Source organism: Nothobranchius furzeri, chromosome 14 (genome assembly GCF_043380555.1).
Source record: "Nothobranchius furzeri strain GRZ-AD chromosome 14, NfurGRZ-RIMD1, whole genome shotgun sequence".
Lineage (NCBI taxonomy): Eukaryota > Metazoa > Chordata > Actinopteri > Cyprinodontiformes > Nothobranchiidae > Nothobranchius > Nothobranchius furzeri.
Genome location: NC_091754.1, coordinates 10317399 through 10332226, shown reverse-complemented (window position 1 = coordinate 10332226; position 14828 = coordinate 10317399). Strand labels below are relative to the sequence as shown.

At 48.2% G+C, this 14828-nt stretch overlaps 1 protein-coding gene across 3 annotated transcripts in view; it reads right to left on the bottom strand.

Moving 5' to 3' along the window:
- slc4a3 (solute carrier family 4 member 3) overlaps positions 1–14828 on the bottom strand; it is an 80319-nt gene that overhangs the window by 49871 nt on the left and 15620 nt on the right. The window lies entirely within an intron of this gene.

Here is a 14828-nt window from a genome sequence, read left to right as displayed (position 1 = left end):
ATTAGACATATCTTGCCTTTAATTTTAGTATTTTTCTCCAACAGGACAGCTGTCTGTATATTACATCTAATCAATACAACAACGTGCTATGAAGCAAAAATAAATCCAGCCTCAGCCCCTGATTGGTCAAAAATACTCGAATAAGCCGTTTCCTCTTCATCAGGTTGGTGCTGGTGAGGTAATAAACGCTCAGAGCTCTCAGGTTTCTCTCAGCAAAAAGCTCCATTATTCCCCAATTACTGGTGGGATGAGGGGACAGGATGCATTTAATGATTGGTGCAGCCTACCTGCATCAAACAAGGTCAAACCAGCCAGACATGAAAACTGGTGAGAGGCGGAAACAGGAAACTACAAACTGTTTTCCCTCCCCTGATTACTCCCCCTCAGAAGAAATGTGGAATGCTGTCATCGCCATGGCAACTCTGTCTCCCTATCCCAGCCTGGGCGGGACTGCGACTGGCGAAGGCCGTTGAATCGTTTCCAGGAGTCACTGTGCTCTGTAACCCAAATACCTCCTTCCCCTGTCCAAACGGAGGTGACGAGCGCTGCTTATCGTGGCTGCATGCACTGATGTGTGGAGAGTCCCCAACCCTACCTCCCCACCTAGTGGACACTTATGTTTAATGTCTGAAGTCTGTTGCATTTCTGTCTGAGGTGTTTTTTGCGTAGCAAAGCTGCCCTCCCTGTGGAGGGTACCTCTGAAGAGCCTTTTTTTCCTCCACCTGACCCTCTCCTCATGTAAACCCTCTGATCTCTATTAAGGTAGCGCGACTCGGGTTGCGAATGACCACAGTCACCAATTCATATCATGTGTCTATGCCTATGTATGCATGTCTGATCTCAGAATTGTGTGTACTGAAACTCTAATTTCCCTCTGGGATTAATAAAGTATCTTTGAATTGAATTGAAGTGAATTCTTCACTAGAGTTTTGTAAATAAAACTGAAACCAGGGTAACCTGGTCCAAATACATTTTATCACAAAGAGAACCTGAAACTATCCAAATTATGGTTTTCTCTATTTATTAAAACACTTTAAAACACCCAGAGAACATGCCCATCACAACATATCAAAATACAAAGAACGAACCTTCTTAGCTCAGGAATATTTGGGTTAAGGTCGTACGATCTGACGATATAATATCATCAAAGATTATACAGTGATGAAGATCTACCAAAGCTCGGAGATCGTAGAACCGCCTACTTGCGTTCTATCACCTGTGCCTATATTTCTGGACATGTCTACCAACACATTTTTTCTCAGCGAAGTCACGCTATTTACCGTCTGCACCTGTCTGACACACAGACACACCGAGAGCAAGTTAAAGGCAGTGTGTTGGTTTGTTTAGCTGGGGCGCTCGGTAGAGTAGAGGAAGAAAATCTAACAATTGATGCATTAAGATGCGGACATAAACTATTATGAATCTTTGAAGAAGCACACAAGACTCGATTATAGTGGCTAGGTGCTAGCATTAGCCACTAGCTTGCTCCGTCTCTAAGCAGTCATTGTGTTCTCACATGTCTGCTCGATCAAGGAACATCTGGGTCAGCGTTTTGCTCTAAACTTTGAATTTAGCTTTGTGACTTTTATTATTTGGAGACACATATGCCAAACCCCTTCCCCACAGGAAACAACTACGGAGAGTAGTGAGGGACAAATAGTGAGTGTAATAGGGAGTGTTATCCTGACTAGAGAATGCATGAGATGAGGATGCATCATGAATTTAGTTCAACATGATAGATTTTTTCTCTGGACAAGAAATCATTACTGGTAATATTGTGGATGACAGGATATGAGCCACCATAGAGCCAAAATAGAAAAAAATTGTGATAAAATGGTGATCTTGCAATAACAAAATTGTGATATGATTTTTTTTCCCCATATCGCCCACCCCTAGTAAGAGTCATGATTAGAGTAGATTGGCTGCAATAGCGAAGCGTCCACATGAAGGCGCTAAAACCAACATTTATAAAATCTCTACTTTAGAAACTAACAAGAGGTCTGAGAGTAAATCAGAGAAACTTGCTCACATTATGCATCATCGATGATTATCAGCTTCTACTAAATCTAAATTTATGTCAGTGTCTGTAGAACCAACTGACTTTTAATGCCTTTGTGATCCAGTTTTGAAATAAATTACATTAAAAACTAGAACTGCAGTCGAGAGTGGTACACGCCCACAGGCCACACCCTGATATCATTGAGCAGTGAGCCTCTCACGCCAGTGGAGTTCTGTCACGAAATACATGAGTGCCTAACGACTGGAGGGCCCAGGGAAGTGCAGTGGTTCGGTGAGACTGACAACTGGATGGTCCAATGGTTGGTTTCGGTCCGAAACGTGTTATTGGTGGAGGTTTTAAGATAAATGTGGGACAATCGCTTTAATTTTTTTGTTGTTTTAATGTTTATTTATTGATACATGTTAGAACATTGCTAGGAGGCACGAGTTTTTAGTCTAGCTTGTTTTCCAGATTTGTCACAGTAGCTATAAAGAACCACGAACATCAGCAACCTCTATGAACATTTTGTGTTTTCCCAAATACCAAATAAGTCCACATGGGAACATGACATCAGTAGTAGACATACATGCAGTACTTAGTTCTTTTTGTAACACAGGAAGAGTTGTTTTACCTTTTTTGCTGACGTTTCAACCACTACTGCAGTCTTCCTCAGAGCTTGCCGCTGTTGGCAGCATTGCTTTCTTCTTCGTTTATCCGCAGGCATAATAGGACGATGTCGCCCTCTGCTGCCCGCACTCTCCTTGCTGATTACACGGTCCCATGCGTGATCTAATGTGTAGACCCCATTGTCTCTGTTCATGTTGTGTGTCCACGTCTCCTTACTTCTATGGCTTCCTTAAACCATCTTTTGTGTTGTGAGAAAGAAACAAGTCAAAGACAAACAAGAGCAGCGAAACAAGAAGTAGCAGAACATAAAATAAAGAAATCTGCTGTAACAGACCACTGCACAAAGAAAAATCATATAATGGACTGGGACAGAACAAGGATCATTAACACCCAGCAACAAAAACACAAGAGATGGATTAAGGAAGCCATAGAAATAAGGAGACGTGGACACACAACCATGAACATGCTAACCTGCTGCGCGCGGATAAACGAAGAAGAAAGTGACACTGCCAACAGAGGTGAGCTCTGAAGAAGACCGCAGTGGTGTTTGAAATGTCAGCAAAAAAGGATAAAACAACCTTTTTCTTTGTTAAAAAGAACCAAGTAATGTAGTTAGAAGGAAAACACAGAACAAATGCACAGAGGTAGAAATACACTTTGGTATCATATCAGCCTCCTCTACGCTGACAGATGATTTTGTTCCGAATTAAAAGGTAAAATAATCAGAATACTGAGCAGTGTGTGATTTGTATCGCGTCCATCAAAAACGGTAAATGGAAAAGAACCAGCACACCAGTCCAACAACAGCTTTAGGATGTTTCTGTTGCTTTATTCTATTAAATCCTCACATACCCTTAATTAACACCACCAGCAAACGTCCTGCCTGGCAGCATCCATTAGTTCCTGGAGGGGCCGGCACAAAGAGAACGTTTTGCCTTTTAAGTGGAGATCATAAGCAATTGAGAGTAGACAGTGTAATTTCCAAGCATGCAAGCCTGTTACTTCCTTCAAAACAGGGTCACAATATGCCATGCATGCTGCAGATGACAGTCTGCATCAAACGGCCGATTGCTTACTTAGTCAGCAGAGCTGTTTTCTCCCTGAAAACAGAAGATAATCTGTCTCATTTAGAAAACAGCTAGAAAATGTTTGGTCATGCAGGAAACAGTTATGTTACACAGACATGAGTGTGACTCAGCCATGTGATGAGAATGAGGAGAACAAATGAGCCTTGCAGACATTTGTTAGCTTCTTGATGACCATCGTGCTGATATGGTTGTGCAACGTGACACAACTCTCATCCCCGATGTTTCCCTCCATCATAAACGCTAATAAAACATCGCTACATCAAACAGTATGCGACTTTTTCTTACCCTGCAACATAAACTGCAATATTAAAAAAAGATTTTCAAATGCACGCCTGCCATCTGGTTGACAATTAACCCGTTTGTGTTCTATGTACAAGCCCTAGTCTACATTTTCCCAGGTCAAATCAGTGGTTTTTGCAAAAATAACAACTGTAGAAAGATTAATCGCTGAATTCACACCTCTCAGATATGAAAAATAATATATAATTCAGCTCTAGAAGCCTTGTATCGTTGACTGAGTAGAGCCAACTTGAACAAAAACAGGTGATTTACATCGACATGAATCCAATTAAAGTCCTCCAATGAAAGAATTAGTCCACAAGCATTACATCCACAATCCGACATACTGCTGAAAACCATCCATCCATCCATCCATCCATTTTCAGCCGCTTATCCGGAGTCGGGTCGCGGGGGCAGTAGCCTAAGGCGAGAGGCCCAGACTTCCCTCTCCCCAGCCACTTGGGCCAGCTCCTCTGGGGGAATCCCAAGGCGTTCCCTGGCCAGGTGAGAGACATAGTCCCTCCACCGTGTCCTGGGTCTACCTTTAGGTCTCCCCTCGGTTGGACGAGACCGGAAAACCTCAGCAGGAAGGCGTCCAGGAGGCATCCTGACCAGATGCACGAGTCACCTCAACTCAACTCTCGATGTGGAGGAGCAGTGGGTCTACTCCGAGCCCCTCCTGAATGAGAGAGATTCTCACCCTATCTGTAAGGGAGAGTCCTAGCCACTGTTTGGAGAAAACTCATTTCAGCCGCTTGTATCTGCGATCTCGTTCTTTCGGTCACTACCCAAAGCTCATGACCAAAGGTGAGGGTAGGAACGTAGATCGACCGGTAAATCGAGAGCTTCGCCTTCTGACTCAGCTCTCTCTTCACCACGACAGACTGATACAACACCCGCATCACTGCAGATGCAGCACCAATCCGCCTATCGATCTCATGCTCCAGTTTTCCCTCACTCGTGAACAAGACCCCGAGATACTTAAACTCCTCCACTTGGGGCAGGACCCCATCCCTGACCCGGAGAAGGCATTCTACCCTTTTCCTCCAGGATCCCCCTAAGGGTATAGAGCTGGCCCAGTGCTCCACGGCCAGGACGAAAACCACATTGCTCCTCCTGAATCTGAGGTTCAACAATCCGACGGACCCTCCTCTCCAGATCCCCTGAATAGACCTTACCAGGAAGGCTCAGGAGTGTGATCCCCCTGTAGTTGGAACACACCCTGCGGCCCCCCTTTTTAAATAAGGGCACCACCACCCCGGTCTGCCAGTCCAATGGGACTGCCCCCGATGTCCACGCGATATTGCAGAGCCGCGTCAGCCAACACAGCCCCACAACATCCAGAGCCTTAAGGAACTCCGGGCGGATCTCATCCACCCCTGGAGCCTTGCCACAGAGGAGCTTTTTAACCACCTCAGTGACCTCAGCACCATAGATTTGAGAGGCCCACCCAAAGTCCCCAGACTCTGCTTCCTCACTGGAAGACGTGTCGGTGGGATTGAGGAGGTCTTCGAAGTATTCTGCCCACCGATCCACAACGTCCTGAGTAGAGGTCAGCAGCACACCGTCCCCACTATAGATAGTGTTGGTGGCACACTGCTTTCACCTCCCTGAGGCGCCGGATGGTGGACCAGAATCTCCTCGAAGCCATACAGAAGTCTTGCTCCATGGTCTCACCGAACTCCTCCCATGCCCGGGTTTTTGCCTTGGCGACCACCCGAGCCACGTTCCGCTTCAACTACCGGAACCCGTCAGCTGCCTCTGGAGTCCCACGGGCCAAAAAGACCTGATGGGACTCTTTCTTCAGCTTGAAAGCATCCCTAACCGGTTCGGGGGTTGCCACCACAACAGGCACCAACGATCCTGCAACCACAGCCCCGGTCGGCCGCCTCAACAATGGAAGCACAGAAGAGTGTCCATTCAGACTAAATGTCCCCCACCTCCCCCGGAACATTTTGGAAGTTCTGTCAGAGGTGGGAATTGAAGCTCCTTCTGACAGGAGACTCTGCCAGACATTCCCAGCAGACCCTCGCGATACGTTTGGGCCTGCCTGGTCTGACCGGCATCCTTCCCCACCATCTGAACCAACTCACCACCAGGTGAGTGGTGTCAGTTGACAGCTCCACCCCTCTCTTCACCCGAGTGTCCAAGACATGTTGCCGTAGATCAGATGAAACAACAACAAAGTCGATCATTGAGCTGCGGCCTAAGGTATCCTGGTGCCAGGAGCACATATGGACACCTTTATGTCTGAACATGGTGTTAATTATGGACAATCCATGACTGGCACAGAAGTCCAGTAACATAACACTGTTGAGGGTCTGACCTCATGAGGAAATTACTATGCAGTGATTTTCTCCAAAATGACTGTGCTTAAATTGCTCTGAAAAGCAAATAATCACATCAGCGCCAAGAAACTTCATTTCCCATGATGCTTTGCACACGGAAGCATTGGGTGATGTTACCGCCTAGTACCAGAAACACGTTCTGCGCATGTGCGGGAAGCCGTTGAGCTTTTCCCGCGAACTAAGACCATAAATCTTCAGCAGAGACAAAGAAACCTCGTTCTTTTGCCCAGGATACCTGGCGGTAAGGACACGCTTGTCAACGCTCCGACTCCCTTGAGCACGCGGAAGCTCTAAGTGCCCACGTTGAGCCCACGGAACTGCTGGAAACTAAACTGCAAGCCCATCAGATCTGCTCGTTTCTGCTCCCCTCCAGCTGATGTTTGAGGACACAGAACTGCGGAGGAAAGCAACAACTCCATCAAGCACGCTGTAAGTTATAACTCAGCACAGAAAGAAACTTTGCTGTCTCTGTCCAGCCCGTGGAGAAACACTCGTGAACGCCAAACAACGGAGAAAGCATCAAACCGACGGACGACGCCGAAAGCTGCGGAGAAACACGGAGAACTGTCAAATCAAAACAGTGAGGGACGCTTCACTGTTCTGGTGATCAGAAACTCATCTCTTTCTCTCATTCTTTCCTTCTCCCGTTTCCTCTATAGTCTCGAATAAGCAATAAACCGCGTCTATTGCTTAAAAAGTAGCTTCGTGCTTTCCTCTTTCGTCCCAAACACGTCAGTCGGGTCATTTTGAAAGAATAAACTGCTTATTGATCATTGTTTGGTATCTTAAAATGGTTTCTGTCATGGCCAGGCTGAAACTAAAAGATATTAATTTGTGATTAATCTTTTGTGTTGTTTCATGATCTTTTGAAATGTTTTGAGTGATTTAAGGTTAAGTTACTACTGATTCTAAGTGCTTTGGAAGTTAAAGTGCAAGTTGCCACCCACACTTTAGCCAGACAAAGGGGTCAGCCATCTTGTATTCAAGACTCCATTTTGAATCCATACACACACACACACACACACACACACTACTCCTTTGTGAGAACAAAGGACCCCATTCATACATCCTCCATCACATGCAAACACATCCATCTTCAATCATATCACACGGTTATTATTCATCTATTCCACTGTTTATTCATTTGACAAATTGTTAATTAAATGTTATAAAATTCAGATTTTTGTGTCCAGTAGCTTTGTTGTGTCGAAGAGAAGTCTCTGCTCCGAGGATTCTACGAACTTCAAGAAAGACTGATAAGAGTTTTGGATTCATTTCCCTTTCTAATTAAAGGGTGGTGCCCCGTATATCTAAGAATATCTTAATTAATTAATAAATCAGTAAATATTCCCATATTTACAGAATTTATTGAAGAATCCAAAAGTAAGTTGAAGCTTACTAATTGTTCGCTCCTAATAACCCCAACATTTTTATTGGTGCCCCGTGTGAGGCTTGGATACACAGAGATTTCTATCCGGCACAAACAAACGAATAAATCCAAAGAGCTTGAATTAAAAATAATCCGTTGTTCAGCCTTGAACCAGCAACAGAGTGGTGCTGATTTCGCTGAGCAGGAAGCTGCATCAAACTCTCACCAGTAACTCAGTGCTTCTTTAAAGGTGCAACGTGTAAATTAATTCTGGTTGACCTTTTAGGTTAAAAATTCAGTTTTTCCTTAAAGGTGCAACGTGTAATTAATTCTGGCTAACCTTTTAGGTTAAAATTCAGCTTTTCCTTAAAGGTGCAACGTGTAATTAATTCTGGCTAACCTTTTAGGTTAAAATTCAGTTTTTCCTTAAAGGTGCAACGTGTAATTAATTCTGGCTAACCTTTTAGGTTAAAATTCAGTTCCTCATTAAAGGTGCAGCGTGTAAGTAATTCTGACTAACCCTTTTAGGCTAAAATTAACTGCTAATTTAGCGACTTTAACTCACAGTGGCTATTATAACTAACTGAAACCTTCACTCAAAGACTGATAACACCCTGTTTGCTAATATTCTGAAGGAATAACTAGCATATTTAACATTGCAAGTGTTGTAAGACGTTGCTACGGCAACGCACCAGCTTTTGCTAAAATACTGAAAGGAATAGTATTTTAGGCGTTAGTCACGGCATTCCGTGCAATCTTAAAACGCTAAAACCTGTGCGCACAAAGGTTAATTTAGTGTTTTTCTGCTACAAAGCTAGCAGTTGCTGCCCAAAAGGTGCAGTTTGAGCTATCTGCAGAAGCTCTACTAGGCTATTTTTGGTTCGGTTGTTAAAATGGAGGGACAGAGTAGTGAACTGACCAACTCCCAGCAACCAGGTGACGCTGCGGCCCACGACTATGAACCTGGCATACTTTCTTGACAAATATTGTCCAAACTGGTCGCGGTTGCTCGAGAACCCGACTACCCTTCTAGGGATTTCACTGAAGAACAGCGTAGCGACGAGCTAGAAGCTGTAATTGATCAAATAGAAAACCCGGATGGTACAAAACCAATCCAGGTTCACTTAGCTAAGTTAGCCCTGATCCTCTATCAGAGAGAACTCCAACATGATCGAGAGATCATGAAGCTCCAGAGCATGCTAGCTGAAAGGCAGCAAAATGGAAGGCAGAAGGATGACGAGGAGGAAGACAGCACCGATTCTGGGGAAGATGGGGAGAAGACCCCGCCCCCTTCTGCTGATGACAACAGACAGTGGGAAGGGGGGGAACACCGTGACTCTGAGGCTGAGCCAGAGTGCTCTCCCACGCCGGTACGAAAGCAAGCCGGCAAAGCCAACCAGGGTCCGCCCAGGACGATCGCCAAAGACCAATTGGTTTCCTCCACCCAAGGTAGCGAGGGACCGCCGTCCCGCCGTAAAGGTAGGCTACCTCCTGATACGTCTCCATACGATAATCAACAGTATGTGGTGTGGGACTCTCTGGACGGACGCACGCCGCAGGGGAGAGATGAAGCTCATCTGTCCCAACCTTCGGCCCCGTTCCCTACACACACTCTAGGGCATTCAGGACCACCTAGGGGCCGAGAGCAGTTCGCCCTCGAATCCCAGGTTGGACCACCACCCTCATCTTCACGGCCTTCTCAATCAGTGAGAAGTCGACCAGCTGAGCGGCACCTCTATTTAGACCGCTCCCCCAGTCCACAAAGGGTGCAAGGTGCCGATTGGGGTTATGCACCCCAAGCTGCACCTCAACCATCCACCCATCCTAGCTACTCCGGTATTCGGCATGCCGGTAACCAGCTGCAGGACAAAGCATCATACGCCAGTCCGTATCCGGACAAAGTGTATTACGCAGAAGCCCCAGTTGAAAGACGCAGGCTGCACTACGCAGACGTGCCCCGGGAGGAGGACCTCCCAAGACACCCACGTGACGTGCCAGCAGCCCGCCACAGCATGCCGGACCCCGATTTGGGCCCCAGGAGTCAACATTGGGAGCCCAGAGCACACCAGCGATATCCAGCGCCCTCTGAGACAGACCGTGGGTCAGAGTCAGAGGATGACGCGCCGTACCGTGAGTCAGGGCTTCGTGTACGTCAAATTGAATCGCTAGCTAAAGACGTAGAACGTTTTGATCCTAACACCAATGAATCCAATGTCGACGATTATCTCAGGGAGATAGAACGTTGTCTGCTTGATCTTCCAGCACCCTCTTCAAGGGAAAAGCTCAAGCTAATTTGGAAAACCACATCTAGAACGGTGCACGGTTTCATGGAAACTCTACCATCTGACATTCGAGATCGGTACTCCTCGCTCTGCCGAGCGTTGAGAGATGAATACGCCACGTATGCAGACTCTGCGTCAGCTACAAGGGGGGCCTTCTCCATCAAACACGGGAGGAACGAACCCCCCAGAGAGTATTATCGCCGACTCAAAAGTGCTTATTTCCAAGGTCGAAACGGCCCTGGGCTCGAGGAAGACCCTGCCTTCAGATCCCTGTTCATTCACAACCTGCACGAGTGTGTTCGATCCGAAGTCTCAATGTATTGTCGGATGAAAAAACTGACAACTCAGGAGATTAGGAGATATGCTCAACAGGCTTGGGAAGCCGGCGGAAAGCCCCAAAAGCCTGACGCACATCACCGCGTTATGCACCTAGCTCCCGACGCCGAGCCGCGTTTGGAGCTTAAAGGCACAGAAGCTCCACCCACTAAGCCAAAATCTGCTAAACCTAGACCTGTTAAACCGCGAGAGCAGTCCCAATCTCCTCAACAGGGGAAGGGGGGTGCTAATCGGCCGCCTAGGTCTGGACAATCAGACAGGAAGTGGCCCAACCAAAACCAACGGCAAGCAGGTCGGAACAGTGGAAGGTTTAAGGAGCGCCGCCCACAGGTAGGTCCCGAACACAAGTCCGCAGGTGAGTACTTGACCAAAGCCGACCTCCAGGAGATGTTTCAGCAGTTCCTAGCTAAACAGAAGGAACAGCTGAGATCTGCAGATGAGACCCCTGCACCAAAGTCTGCTTCTAAGAAGCCAGACTCAGAGCCAACGTCCGCATGACTAGGCGTGGCTCAAACCCCCAGCGTGGCCAGGACTTACCTGATCAGTTGGGGAAACATTACTGGTAGACCACAGGAGTCTCCTGAAATCTACCCCCCAGAGAAACCAGATACTAAATTTCTGAAGTTCCTTGGTGACTTAACAAACCATGATCATGCTCGCCGTTTGTACTGTAGCACCAATCTAGGTGGATGCATACAAGTTGATGCTCTGCTGGATACCGGCTCAGAAATCACCCTGATGTGCTCCACATTGTTCCATCGCGTGTCTGACACCATGCGGTCGCTCGGGAAACCAGTCCAGGTTGAACCTTGTGACCTGAAAATCACCAGCTACACCCAGACCCGGGAGTGTATCACTCACCGGGCGTGGCTGGATATCACCTTCCAAGACATGACTCTGGTTCACCCGTTTTATGTCTGCCAGCTAGACACTGAACCACTTCTCATTGGTCAGGACCTGCTTGAACGTCTAGCTCCCCTCATCGACTGCCAGAAGGGTCAACTGTGGGCCCAGGTGGACACACCTAAGCCCTGGAACCCAGATAGCAGCCGACCATCCTCCATTCTTGAGGTCAGCATAAGTGAGCCGCAAAACCCTTGTTCCAAGGTCATGCCCCTCCCTACGGCTCCCACAGACGATGTCCGCCTGCAAAGGCATGAAACCGCTCCTGGAACTCCGTTCCGCACACATTCATCTTTTCTCTGCTCGCTGAAGAACGTCAGCCTGCAGCCATATGCACCACACATAGTTGGTGGTCTTACCATCAACTGCACCCACATCTCAGATGCTCGCCTTGCTCTTTGGTCTGAAAAGTCAGCCATCAGCCAGCAGACGTTTGAACACCTGCGTCAGAAGGACCCCCTTCTGGTCAGTGTGACACGTAGCCATCGGCTCTTGTCACCTACTTGGCCGCAGAGGCTCCTGAAAGCGCCAGAGGTCTGCTCTCTGACTATCCAACTTGGAGCAAGACAGCTCACACATACATTCAGCATCATACCACAGCTTGATCCACCTGCACTCATTGGAGCAGATCTGCTGGTTCGACTCGGTGCCCAGCTGGACACTTGCAATCAAGTCCTTTGGGCCCGGGCCACACCATCCTCTGAGCCTGGCTCAGAAGGCCCTGAACACTTGCTGTCCGGTCAGACCATTCCACAGGCCTGCCGTGCAGTGGTTGAGGCCAGCACGGTTCTGCCCCCACAGGTCAAAGGAGTGCCTGTTCGTCTGACTCTGATGAAGCATCAGAAGCTGCCAGGCACACAGGCCTTCTTCCAGCCATCACCACACTTCTTGGAGCTCAACTTAGCCGTCTGTGGCACGCCACTCTTGGAGCTGAACAATCGTTCTGCCTACTTGTTGGTCGAAAATCCGACCCGGAGTCCTATCCACATGCCGGCAGGAAAGCCCTTGGGCATGCTGATAGATAGCTCATTCCATGACTTCGAACTTTCAGTCCCCGTGATCGGACAACTTCCGTTGTTCTTGAACGACAGACAGGTTGGTGTAGACACATTCAGTACTTTCCCTTCACAAATGATTACCATCAAGCGGCATGAAGCCCTTCCTGAGGAACCTATTTGCAGTGCAACCTTAGATACTGACTGCGGTCAGTGTCTAACGGTTTTTGCAATAAATACTCAACCCTCTGAGTCACCGGTTGAAAGCCCGGAACATCAGAGACCCTCCTCCTCTGAACCTTATGACGGCTTCGAGGCCTAAGTCAGCCAGCAGCTTGACAAAGCGGATGCGCTGGAGTCAGAGGAGCAGAGAGCAGCGCTTAGAAGCCTGTTCTATGAGTTTCAGTCCATCTTATCCAGGGACTCCCTGGACTGTGGACTCACAAACCTGCACACGGTTCGCATTCCGACGAACCCGAATGCCCCTCCTACTTTTGTACGTCAGTACAAGATTCCCCTCGCTGCTTATGAGTCGATCCAGGAGATCCTCGATCAGCTGAAGGAGAAAAACATCATCAGAGAGTGTAACTCCACTTACAACTCTCCCATCTGGCCGGTTCTGAAACCGACTGGGAAATGGCGTCTCACCATAGACTATCGTGCACTGAACAAACAAGTACCTCTCTCCAGGTGGCCTATGATCCATTTAGATCAGGAGCTAGCCAGAGTCAGAGATGCTCGTTTCTTCTCTACGGTTGACGTAGCCAACGGCTTCTGGACCATGAAGGTTGAGCCGGCGGACCAGTATAAACTGGCTTTCTCCTTTGGAAATCGCCAATATACTTGGAACCGCTGCCCCTTTGGCTACTCTAACTCACCTGCCGAGTTCAACATCTTCCTCCACAAAGCCATGTCAGATGCTGCTTCCAGAGGGAACCTCATATATGTCGATGACATCTTGATGAGGAGTCGAACCTTCGAGGAGCACCTGGCCGAACTCCGTCACGTGCTGCAACAGCTCGCTGACGCCGGAGCTAAATTGGCGATTCTCAAGGGACAGTGGTGTCGAACCAAAGTGGAGTATGTTGGACTGCTGGTTGGCCCTAATGGAGTCGAGCCCCAAGCGGGACGCATTAGAGCCATTCAGGACATCAAAACCCCAGCTAATCTGACTGAACTCAGGAGCTTCCTCGGAGTCTGCAACTACTCCAGACAGTTCATTGAGGAGTACGCTGAAACAGCGAGGCCCCTCACTGAGCTGCTTCGGAACGACACACCTTTCGTGTGGGACAGACCCCAAGAACTCTCCTTCCAGTTCCTAAAACAGAAGTTGGCGTCCGCACCCTGTCTGGCTTACCCAGACAAGGATAAAGAGTTCTACATAGAGGCTACTTTCTCCTCTCACTGCCTGAGCGCTGCTTTGAAGCAGAAACACGATCAGGACATGAGAGTTGTGGCATACGCCAGCAAGCCTCTGAGCAAGGTGGAACTCCAATTCTCAGACTGCGAGAGAGCTCTCCTCTCTACAGTCTGGGCCGTCGAACACTTTCGTAGTTACATCGGTGGACAGAAAGTGATCATTGAAACGTGTCATCAGCCCGTCACCTTCCTAAACAGCCAGCGACTTCGCGAAGGAAGAGTGTCAAACAGCCGCATTGCGACGTGGATGATGGTGCTCCAAGGATACAACATTGAGGTCAAGTATGGTCAGAACACCAAGCTAGCGCTAGGACAAGGGCTAGCAGGCTGCCAGCACTGTGACTCTGACTCCGTCATGGGCCCCCTGGACACACCTGCCGCAGTCTACCCAACCGCATCCAATCATCGCTACTTTGATGAGAATGTTTGCCAAGGGCTTCCGAAAGTTTACACTGATGGATGCTCCTACCTTCACGAAGGCCAGCTCCGTGCTGGGGTTGGAGTCGTTTGGGTGGACTGTGACACTAAGCAACCAAATCACTACCTGTTGGGCCAAAAGTCTAGTCAGTACGCCGAAATTGCTGCAGTGTTGATAACCCTCCAGCAGGCGGCAGCCTTGGACATCACTCAAATCGTCCTTTGCTCTGATTCAAACTACGCTAGACACAGCTTCATTTCTCACTTCCCCATGTGGAAGGAGAACCACATGAAAAACGCCAGGAACAGAGACGTGAAACACTCGGAGTTATTCCTAGCGTGTGATCTGCTCACCACTGAGAAAGGCATAATGGTCTACTGGAAAAAGGTCAAAGGTCACTCCAGGACCCTAGGTCCGGAGAAAGATGGTAATGACGAAGCGGACCGCCTTGCTAAGCTCGGTGCTGACCAGGGAACCTGCTGGGAATTCAAAGACGAGTGGCTTCCACCCAAGGCCGTTCACGAGGTCTGCGCGATTACTCGTCGCCATGCTAGCCAGGCAGACGAACCTCGGACCGTTGAGGTACCCGTGTTTCTAGGCAGAAAACCACAGGACGCGGACCTAGTCACCATGCAGGAACAAGATCCTGACCTGAAGCTCATCCGCGAGCTTCTCCAAAAGGGCCCGATGTCTAAACAACCATCACCACCTATTGGTGCAAGCCAAGATTTGGTAAACCTGCATTGTCAACTCACGCACCTGAAA